This window comes from Panthera tigris, chromosome D3 (genome assembly GCF_018350195.1).
Source record: "Panthera tigris isolate Pti1 chromosome D3, P.tigris_Pti1_mat1.1, whole genome shotgun sequence".
Lineage (NCBI taxonomy): Eukaryota > Metazoa > Chordata > Mammalia > Carnivora > Felidae > Panthera > Panthera tigris.
In genome coordinates, this window is record NC_056671.1 from 15191241 (window position 1) to 15200321 (window position 9081).

The 9081-nt window shown below is 43.7% G+C and overlaps 1 long non-coding RNA gene across 2 annotated transcripts; it reads right to left on the reverse strand.

The window, feature by feature from the left end:
* Positions 1 to 611: 611 nt before the first annotated feature.
* Positions 612 to 7879, reverse strand: LOC122232435. Of its 2 annotated transcripts, none has more exons than XR_006209775.1 (3): positions 7682 to 7879; positions 2732 to 2842; positions 612 to 2199 (listed from the first exon to the last, which is right to left on the reverse strand). It is a non-coding gene; the product is annotated as an uncharacterized LOC122232435 (long non-coding RNA). The 2 variants fall into 2 exon arrangements; XR_006209774.1 differs by lacking the exon at positions 7682 to 7879 and adding an exon at positions 3251 to 3394.
* Positions 7880 to 9081: the final 1202 nt, after the last annotated feature.

Genomic DNA, 9081 nt, shown 5'->3' on the forward strand with positions numbered 1-9081 from the left:
TTTTCTTTTTTTCCTTACCCAACATGATAAGCCTCCTCATGCTGTTCCATCTTTGCCCACGGTTTTCCTTTGCCTGGAATTCTCTTCCCTCCCCTTGACCCAACTCTCCCAATTTGGTGACCTCCCGTTTGTGTTCCAAGACCTAGCTCCTTTTTGGAGCCTTCTCATATTCAAGCAGAATAAGCTTCTGACTCTACAAGTATCTACTAAATCTCTACTTCTTTTCTCTATTAAAACTCTTAAAAATGATATGATATGATATGATATGATATGATATGATATGATATGATATGACTGTTCTTATGACTTGTCTCTCTTCCCAACTCCCAATAAGGCTGGAGATTTTTAAAACTAGAGAACCATTATGGGTGATGGGCATCGAGGAGGGCACCTGTTGGGATGAGCACTGGGTGTTGTATGGAAACCAATTTGACAATAAATTATATTTAATTAATAAATAAATAAACAAACAAAAAACTAGAGAACCATGCCTGAGTCATCAAAACGTCCCCTTATTTAATAAGAACACCATGTTAAATCCCCAACAAATGTTGGAGTAAAGGAACATTTAGTGTATTTTGTTATCTATTGCTGCTTGACAATTCGCCCTCTTGAAACAACATGCTTACTCTCTCATAGTTTCTGTGGATTAGGAGTCTGGGCATGGATTAGATAAATCTTCTGGCCCTGGGTCTCTCACAGGGCTGCCATCAAGGTATGGCCCAAGGCTGTAGTCAACTCAAGGCTCAACTGGGAAGGATCCACTTCCAAGTCTGCTTATGTAGTTGTTGGCAGGATTTAGTTCCTTTCAGATTGTTGGATTGAGACCTCACTTCTTCATGAACTGTTGGCTGGAGGCATTCTTTTGATTCTTTGCCATATAGGCCTCTCCATAGAGCATTTCACAACATGGAACTGCCTTCATTAGAGCGAGCCAGAGAAAGGACAAGAGTGCCAGCAAGAGAGCGCTAACAAGAGATAGTCTCCTGTAATCTAATCATGGAAGTGACATACCATTACCCTTGCTGTGTTGTGTTCATTAGAAGCAAGCCACTAGGCACGGCCCCTCACCAAGGGGAGGGGATTACACAAGGCTGTGAATATCAGGAGGCAGAGATCATTGGGAGCCATGTCATTGGCTGCCTACCACACTTAAAAATGCAGAGGGGAGCCGAGGGGAGGGAAGAGAAGGGAAGGAGATGCCAAAAAGAGAGAATGGGGAGAAGATAGGGAAGAAGAAATAAGAAAGAAGAGAAAGGAAGAGGAGGAAGGGGTTGAGTTATCAAACACTGATTGAACATCTGTCTACTTGTTCCTAGTAAGGTGACACAAAGGCATGCATGCCATAACATGGCTGCACCCTGTGGGTGTCCATCAAGCCGGGGAAATGAAACACCCACATGAGAGATGAGTACATGGCAACTCGGGGTTATCTGCCAGGTGGGCAGCAGACCCCAAGTGTTAGGAGATTTAGATTAAGGTGAGCTCATTGGGTTTGGTATGCTGGGAAAGGTGACATTGGAGCTGGGCTTGTGATGTGGTAGATTTGGGAAGAGGCAATAGCACAATATGGTGAAAGGCTCAGAGGTGAGAGGCTTCTTAAGTAAAAGGAACTCCAAAATTCCTGCCCTGGAGGATTCTAGGAGAGCCTTAGCGGGAGACGAGACTGTGGAAACGGATGGTGACCAGGCCTTGGAGGGTCCTAACAGCCCACAGAACATTTGAGTCGCATTTTTTGGACCACTAGGAGTCCTTGATGGTGGTTGAGTGGAGCCAGTATCAAGTAAGGTTAAGCACAGAAGTCTGGAATGAGAAACACTGGCTTTCCAATCCCTGTTTACCATCTGGGAGACACTCCTTGGGCAAGTGATTTAAGTTCTCTGAACCTCAGTTTCTTCTTCTTTAACATGGTACCATTTGTTGTGAAAATGAAATGGAGTAGCACTGTACAGCGCTTATTAGCACAATGCCTGTTATATGATGAGCTTTCAACAAGAAGTTAGTTACTGTTGTTGTTGTTGTTGTTGTTGTTTCTGCATTGGGGGTGGGGGACATGATTACCCTGACATAGAGGATTTTAAAATGTCAAAGTCTTCCTCTTAGTGGCAAAACATTCCTCTGGCCTTTTCTCTTTTCTCTTCTTGGTTGTGGAGCATGACAGATGAGCAATGAGGACTTAAAAGTGACAGATGTGTCCATCTAGGATAGCACAAAAAGGGGAGGGACAGGGGGAGGCAGGACTGAGGAATGACCTAACAATGCCTGGAATCATGGTCAATGGTGCTACAGAGATTTAAGGAACTATCTTTATAGAAATATAATTCAGAGGCCAAGGCAAGGGCAAGTTCCCAGAATTTGCCTGGGGCACTGGCACAGAGGGTCTCATTCAGAGGGAGGGGTCTGACTTGGGTTCCAAAGACCAGAGGGTCCTTGGAGGTCATGTGCTGGACATCCTTCCTTGTACTGTGTTGTTATTCTTTGAAGGAGTTTGTTGACCTGAGCAACTGGAGAAGGGATGATTGGGAGGCTCTCAGACTCAAAGTAAATTAACATCCTGAACTCTGGGATGGTGGGGTTTTGTCCTAGGGATGTAGGGAAAATTTGTTTGTTTTTTTCACCCATCATTTTCCACCCCTAGACTCTGTTAAGCATATTTATTCAGATAAAATGCACCTCCCTGGCCATCTCCTGCTGTAGTCTTTTTCTTTTCCTCCATCCCATCAAAACTTACCAGTCATGGGTTGTAGTCCCTCCAGTACATTTTACTCTCTTATCTCATAAAGTGGCGTTTCTCGGAATTTGAGCTAAGTAGCAGTGCATTTTCAATGTTGAAACTTCCTTGCTGAGATAGAGATGCAAACAGAGATACAGAGATACGAATATATCTCACCGTGGAAGTTGCTAACTATTTTGTCAAATACCTCTTAAAACTTATTCCATAAATGACAAGTTATGGGGGTTTTTGTTGTTTTTTGGTTTTTTACTCCAAAGAAGAAAGGCTAGACTCAAATAAAAGGCAATTCTTTCAATGAAATATGTTTAGCTTTTTGAGAAACTCCCCTCTACTGCTTGTGTGTGTGTGTGTGTGTGTGTGTGTGTGTGCGCGTGCACGCATATGTACTGAACTATCATTTGGAAACTGCAGTCATAGGCAATTTATGCTAAGATGTTAATGACTTAATTACATGTTCATTCATGAAATATCAAGTTCCTTCTATGTGTTAAGCCCTGGACTAAATGCTGGACTTACGGAGATGAAGGAAACTTGGTATCTGAGACCAGAGGATTCATTCTTGATTAGGAAGACATTTGTGAACAGTGATGTTGTCTCCACTTCAATATGTCAGAACAACAGGGGCATTTCTTGAAGGTTAGATAAAATGCTATGGGTGCAACAAAGAAAAGTGTGGAGAAAGCTTCACAGGGAGGAGGAAATGAGGGGAGGAGAAGATAGTAAGAGCTGCATTTATGGATTTACAGGATGCTAGATACTTTTTTTATAATTAAAAAAATTTTTTTTCAGAGAGAGGGAGAAGGGAAGAGGGGCAGGGGGGACAGAGAGAGAGAGAGAGAGAGAGAGAGAGAGAGAGAGAAGGTGGGAGACAGGGAGGGAGGAAGAGGGAAAGAAAATCTCAAGCAGGCTCTGCACTCAGCCCTGAGCCTGACATGGGGCTTGATCTCACAACCCTAGGATCATGACCTGAGCCAAAATCAAGAGTCAGATGCTCAACTGACTGAGCCACCCAGGTACCCCAAGGCACTTTAATGTCACCTCATTGTAATCTCCACAACAACTTGTAAGGTGGATGTTATGATTCTCATATTACCATAAAGAAAGGAAGCTCAGTTGGGAAAGTCCCTTGCTAGAGATCACCTAGTAAGAGTCAGGTATGGGGTTTGAATCAAGCCCTGTCTGATTCCAAACCCATGGATATAACCACTCCAGAAACTTCCTCAGAAAACCTTCGATGTCTGTCTGCTCTTGTCCATAGTCCTGATACTATTGACAAGGACATGAGACAGGGAATGCAAGCTGGAGTTACCTTGTCAGGTGAACTGGCCAAATAAAATGGAAGATTTCCCGTTAAATTTGAATTTCAAATAAACAATGAAACTTTTTCTAATTTATTTTTGAGAGAGAGAGTGAGTGGGAGAGGGGCAGAGAGAGAGAGAGGAAGACACAGAATCTGGAACAGGCTCCAGGCTCTGAGCTGTCAGCACACAGCCCAACGCGGGGCTCGAACTCACGAGCCATAAGATGACCTGAGTCGATGAAGTCAGACGCTCAACCCACTGAGCCACCCAGGCACCCCTGAAACGTTTTTAATATAAGTATGTCCCAAACATTACATGGGACGTACTTAAAAAATTCATTGTTCATCTGAGATTCATATTTAACTGGGTGTCCTATATCTTTATTTGTACGTCTGTCCACCATATCAACAGATCAATTCATTTCCATTTATCTTCTAACTAGAGCTTTGAGGACCTAAAAGTTCTCCCATTGCCACGTTGAAATTGGATTTCAGCAAAGCAAGATGGATTTAGGTGAGACCCCGCCAACCCCCAAAACTTTCTGAGCTGTCTATTTGTTTCACTCAAGCATATGATGTAGGGAGAGAATGTCATGGAACAGACTGGTTTCCAACAGTCTCTAAAAGAAAGGCAGGGACAGAAGAGTTCTAGACCTTTCCAATTTGAGGATTCCATGATCCTATGGGGGCTTTCTAGGGCTTCCCACCCCATCCTCACATTCTCTCCTCTTCCGGGCAGCTGCACCTCAGCTTTTGCCTCCTGTTTCAAGAATCTCTTTGTAGGCATTGGTGCACCTAACCAGTGGGAGCTGGGAGGGAGTACACTTTCAGAGCACTTAACAGCGACAAGAGCTTTCCTTTCTTCTCTTCTCCCTGCTATTTGACAAACAAGAGGGTTGTTTAATCACAGAAAGCAGACTGAAGTGGAGTTTTTATCTTGAGCCATTCACTAAAGGGATCAAATTTGGGTTGCCTTTGAAGAAATGAAAAAGAATGGCTTCTTTCCCTTCTTCTTTCCTGTTCCATCAGCTTTAAAAAAATTGACAGTTTGAAGGGAAAATGCTTACTGCATGGAAAAGGCATAGAAAGTTCCCTGTTGGTTAAAGATGCATAATCAAACCTTTCAGGCTAATGAAACATAACACTGTCCTACAGAGTTCTTTCTTTTTTGTTCTACCATATTTCTGCAAACCCTCTGACCCAGAGCTTCACATTTTTGCCCTCTGTATTGCTAGGACTGCCTAAAATTTGGGGTCTGATAGTTACATTAATCTTAAGATTGCTAGGAAGTGTGGACTACTGTATGGGGAGAAGGAAATATAGAGGCAAACCCTTTGCATACATTATCTTATTTAATCCTCCCAACAATCCTATCAGATAAATACTGTTCTGCCTGCTTTGCGGATCAGGAAACTGAGGCTCAGGGAAGCTCTGGCCAGATGATGTAAGATGAAGGTTTGGGGAATCATGGTCATCAGGTGAGAGTCAGAACACAGAGGCTCATGCTGCAAATCTGACACCCACTGAAAGACTTTGTTGACTCACCCTCCTTGCTCTTTGCCTTCAGGGTTACTCACCCTTACTCTAATAATATTAAACCCAAAGCTACTCTTATAATGTAGGTATTTTTCTTCTCTCCTCTTCACATGGGATGATGTAGAACAAGTCAAAATCTTCCCACCTTCCTGACAGTTCAGAAGGAATAATCCAAATAAGGGCAACTTGCTCATTAGAAAACAGATATCGGGATTTTCCAAATACAGGTGTGAGTGGCATGCTGGTGCTGGTCAGTGATGGGGTTTGCTGACCACTTTGGAAAAGTCCCTGGATTCTAGCCTATAGACTGCATCTGTTCACTAAGTGATTAAAAGCATCGATATATAGCCACTAGGGCAGGCTTCAGAAATATGCCTGGTATGGTCAATTCTCTGCTGCAATTTTTTTTCTACCGTGTAATGGGCAATGATCTGGTTATCAAGGCTCAGAGCTTAAAATACACAATGAAGAGTTGGAGGAGGGTTGGGATTAGGGCTGAGAGGGAAAAGAATTCAGGTAGTAATGATTAACCATGTCAGTCCACTCATTCATTCATTCAAATATTTGGGCAATCACTCGGTAATCTTTATTGAGTCCCCACTGTGTGCCAAGACTTGTTGAGAGTGTTGGCATTACAGCTATGAACACAAACAGATGCTATCTTCCAACAAAAAGTGTGTATTCTAGTAGGTGGGAGGGATACAGATAGCTTTGAGTGATGAATTACATTATTCATTATGTAATTAAACATGTGGCAACTGTTTCAAAGGAGTTATGAGTGTGTATAATGGAGGGGGCTGACTTCATGGGAGAAATCAAGCTAGTCTTCTCCAAGGAGGGGAGATTTTGAGTTGAAATCTTAAAGATGAATAAGAATTAATTAGGTGAGACATGGGTGGCAGCAGGGGTGAGAAAGAGTGTCCCAGGCAGAAAGAGTTGATGTGCAAAGATTTAAAGGAGAAGAAAAGAACAGGGTGGTAAGCTCTTCCTCTATCACTGGACCCTCCATCCCAGGGTTTGGGACATTTCCTTGCCAAACAGAGCTAGCGCTAACCAACAGGAGGCTTAGAGCCCATCTATAGCTCCCAGGATTCTTACCCGTCTGGAGCTCTAGAATCCATTGGAGTCTGATGGAAACCCAATAAATAGTTTTATCCCAGGATAATGCACACAGACACATAAACACAAACTTTGCAGAGAGCTTCAGGGGCTTCAGTGACCCCATAGACCTCTGGCTTCAAATACCTTAGTGTGACATTCAAGTCCTCTCTACATCTCTAGGTTCTTTTCTGGCTGCATCCCCAGCCCCAGTACCCATAAACTAAGCTGCTTCTGGGAAGAGGCTCTGTTCTCTCCTACCTACCTGCTTTAGCCTAGGCTCTCTCTTCTGTCTGGGACCTTATCTGTTCCCACCTCCACTCTTGAATAATTCTTATTTATCTTTCATGACTGAGCCATTGCTTCCTCTAGGAATCTTTCCATAACTCCCTTGAGCTGAGCCAAGGACCCCTCTCGAAACTTTTCCCATTAGAACATCAGTTATTCTGAGGGGCGCCTGGCTCAGTCAGTTAAGTGTCTGACTTTGGCTCAGGTCGTGATCTCACTGTTCATGAGTTTGAGCCCCGCATCAGGCCATGTGCTGACAGCTCAGAACCTGGAGTCTGCTTTGGATTCTGTGCCTCCTTCTCTCTCTGCCCCTCCCCTGCTCTCTCTCTCTCTCTCTCAAGAATAAATAAACAGGAAAAAAGAACATCAGTTATTCTGAATGTTGGATGTTGCCTGTTTAATGGTTTGGTTTCCTCCTACTGGATTGTGAGTTCCTTGAAAGCAGGAGCTATATAGTTAGACCCCCAGTGCCTAGTACAGCACCTTGCATTAGTAGATACTCAGTAAAAATTTCCTGAATAAATTAGTAAGGTGCCCTAACTTGTCCCCAGAAGTTCACTTCCTAGCCTCGTAGCTTTGATTCCTGTGGACCTGAACCTCCTTGGGTAAACACAGACTCCAGCTGACTTCTAAGCAAGGGACGCTGGTTCACAATTATCATTACACTCAGGCCTTACAACCCCCATCTCTCTGAGCAACAGGAGCCACTCTAAAGAGTTACTCACTTCAAATAAGCCCCACACTGAAGCACCAGACCCCTTGTATCTTCCAGGAGTCTTTGGACTTACTCCTACTGCTGGATCACTCCCCATGACTCCAGAACTCACTAAATATCATTATACTTATGAGCTGACATTTACCAAAGCACTTAATGTGGATGAGACCACACTAGACTAGGCTTTTTTTTTTTTTTTTGAGAGAGAGAGACAGTGTGAGTGGGGGAGAGGTAGAGAAAGAGGAAGAGAGAGAAAATCCCAAGCAAACTGCACTATCAGCGCAGAGCATGATGCAGGGCTTGAACTCACAAACCAAACTGTGAGATCATGACCTGAGCTGAAATCAAGACTGGGATGCTTAACTGACTGAGCCACGCAGGTGCCCCTAGACTAGACTTTCTTAAACCTTGCTAGCTAGTCAAAGGTCTCTAGACCAGCATCCATGGCATCACCTGGGGGCTGGTTAGAAATGCAGAATCTCTGGTCCTACCTCAGACCTACTGAATCAGAATCTGAATTTTAATGAGATCCCCAGGGGATTCTTGATAAGCACTGGAACATAGTTTTTCATTTTGCTTGCACATTAGAATCACCTGGGGATCTTAAAAAAAAGTGGGGGAGGGGACCGGACACCATCTCAGACTAATGGAATCAGAATTTGGGGGAGTGGGGCCAGCCCAAGCATCAGGAATTTTAAGAAGTGTCCCAGTGATTCTAGTGTGCAGCCAGGGTCACCAGGGATAGAGGACCCAGCTGCAGAAGCAGCATCGCCATTATCATATCAATTCCTGGTCAGTGTTTTGCCCCACTTTACAGATGGGTAAACTGAGTCTAAGAGAGAGGTTATCTCTTACCAGGAGTCACAAACTTGGTAAGTGGAAGAGCCAAGAATTTGTATCCAGGTCTTCAGGCTCTATCCCCAACTTGCATTTAAACAAAGAAGCTTTTCTATTTCTTGCTGTACTAATGTGTGAGTTTGTCTCATGGGTGGGATCTTGTTCCCCAAAATTTGGCTTTTAATTTGTTTAGGAGCAAGCCTTTCTTTAACATAACTAACCCAGAGTTCTAAAGCCAGGATGTCCACATCAGTTCTCTCTGTTTCCTAACTTTTCCCTAAATGTAGGAGCTTTCCCCAAGCACTTGAGTGAAACTGCTTTATTTGCTATCCATTCATGACCTCCTTTCTTCTGCAACATACTGCTTACCCAGACTCTTAGGCATACAGTTGTAGACTCTTAACTGTGTGTGCTGTTGGCTCAGTATCAGAAAAACTGGCTGCCAAAGGGTAGACTCTTCTTCCCAGAGGATACCCAGCACCTATCACTCTCCATGATGGTGGCCTGGCCTGGCGGTTTCTCCCCTGCCTTGGTTAATGCCCACGGTCTGGAGTTGGTAGACAGTTCAGGAGT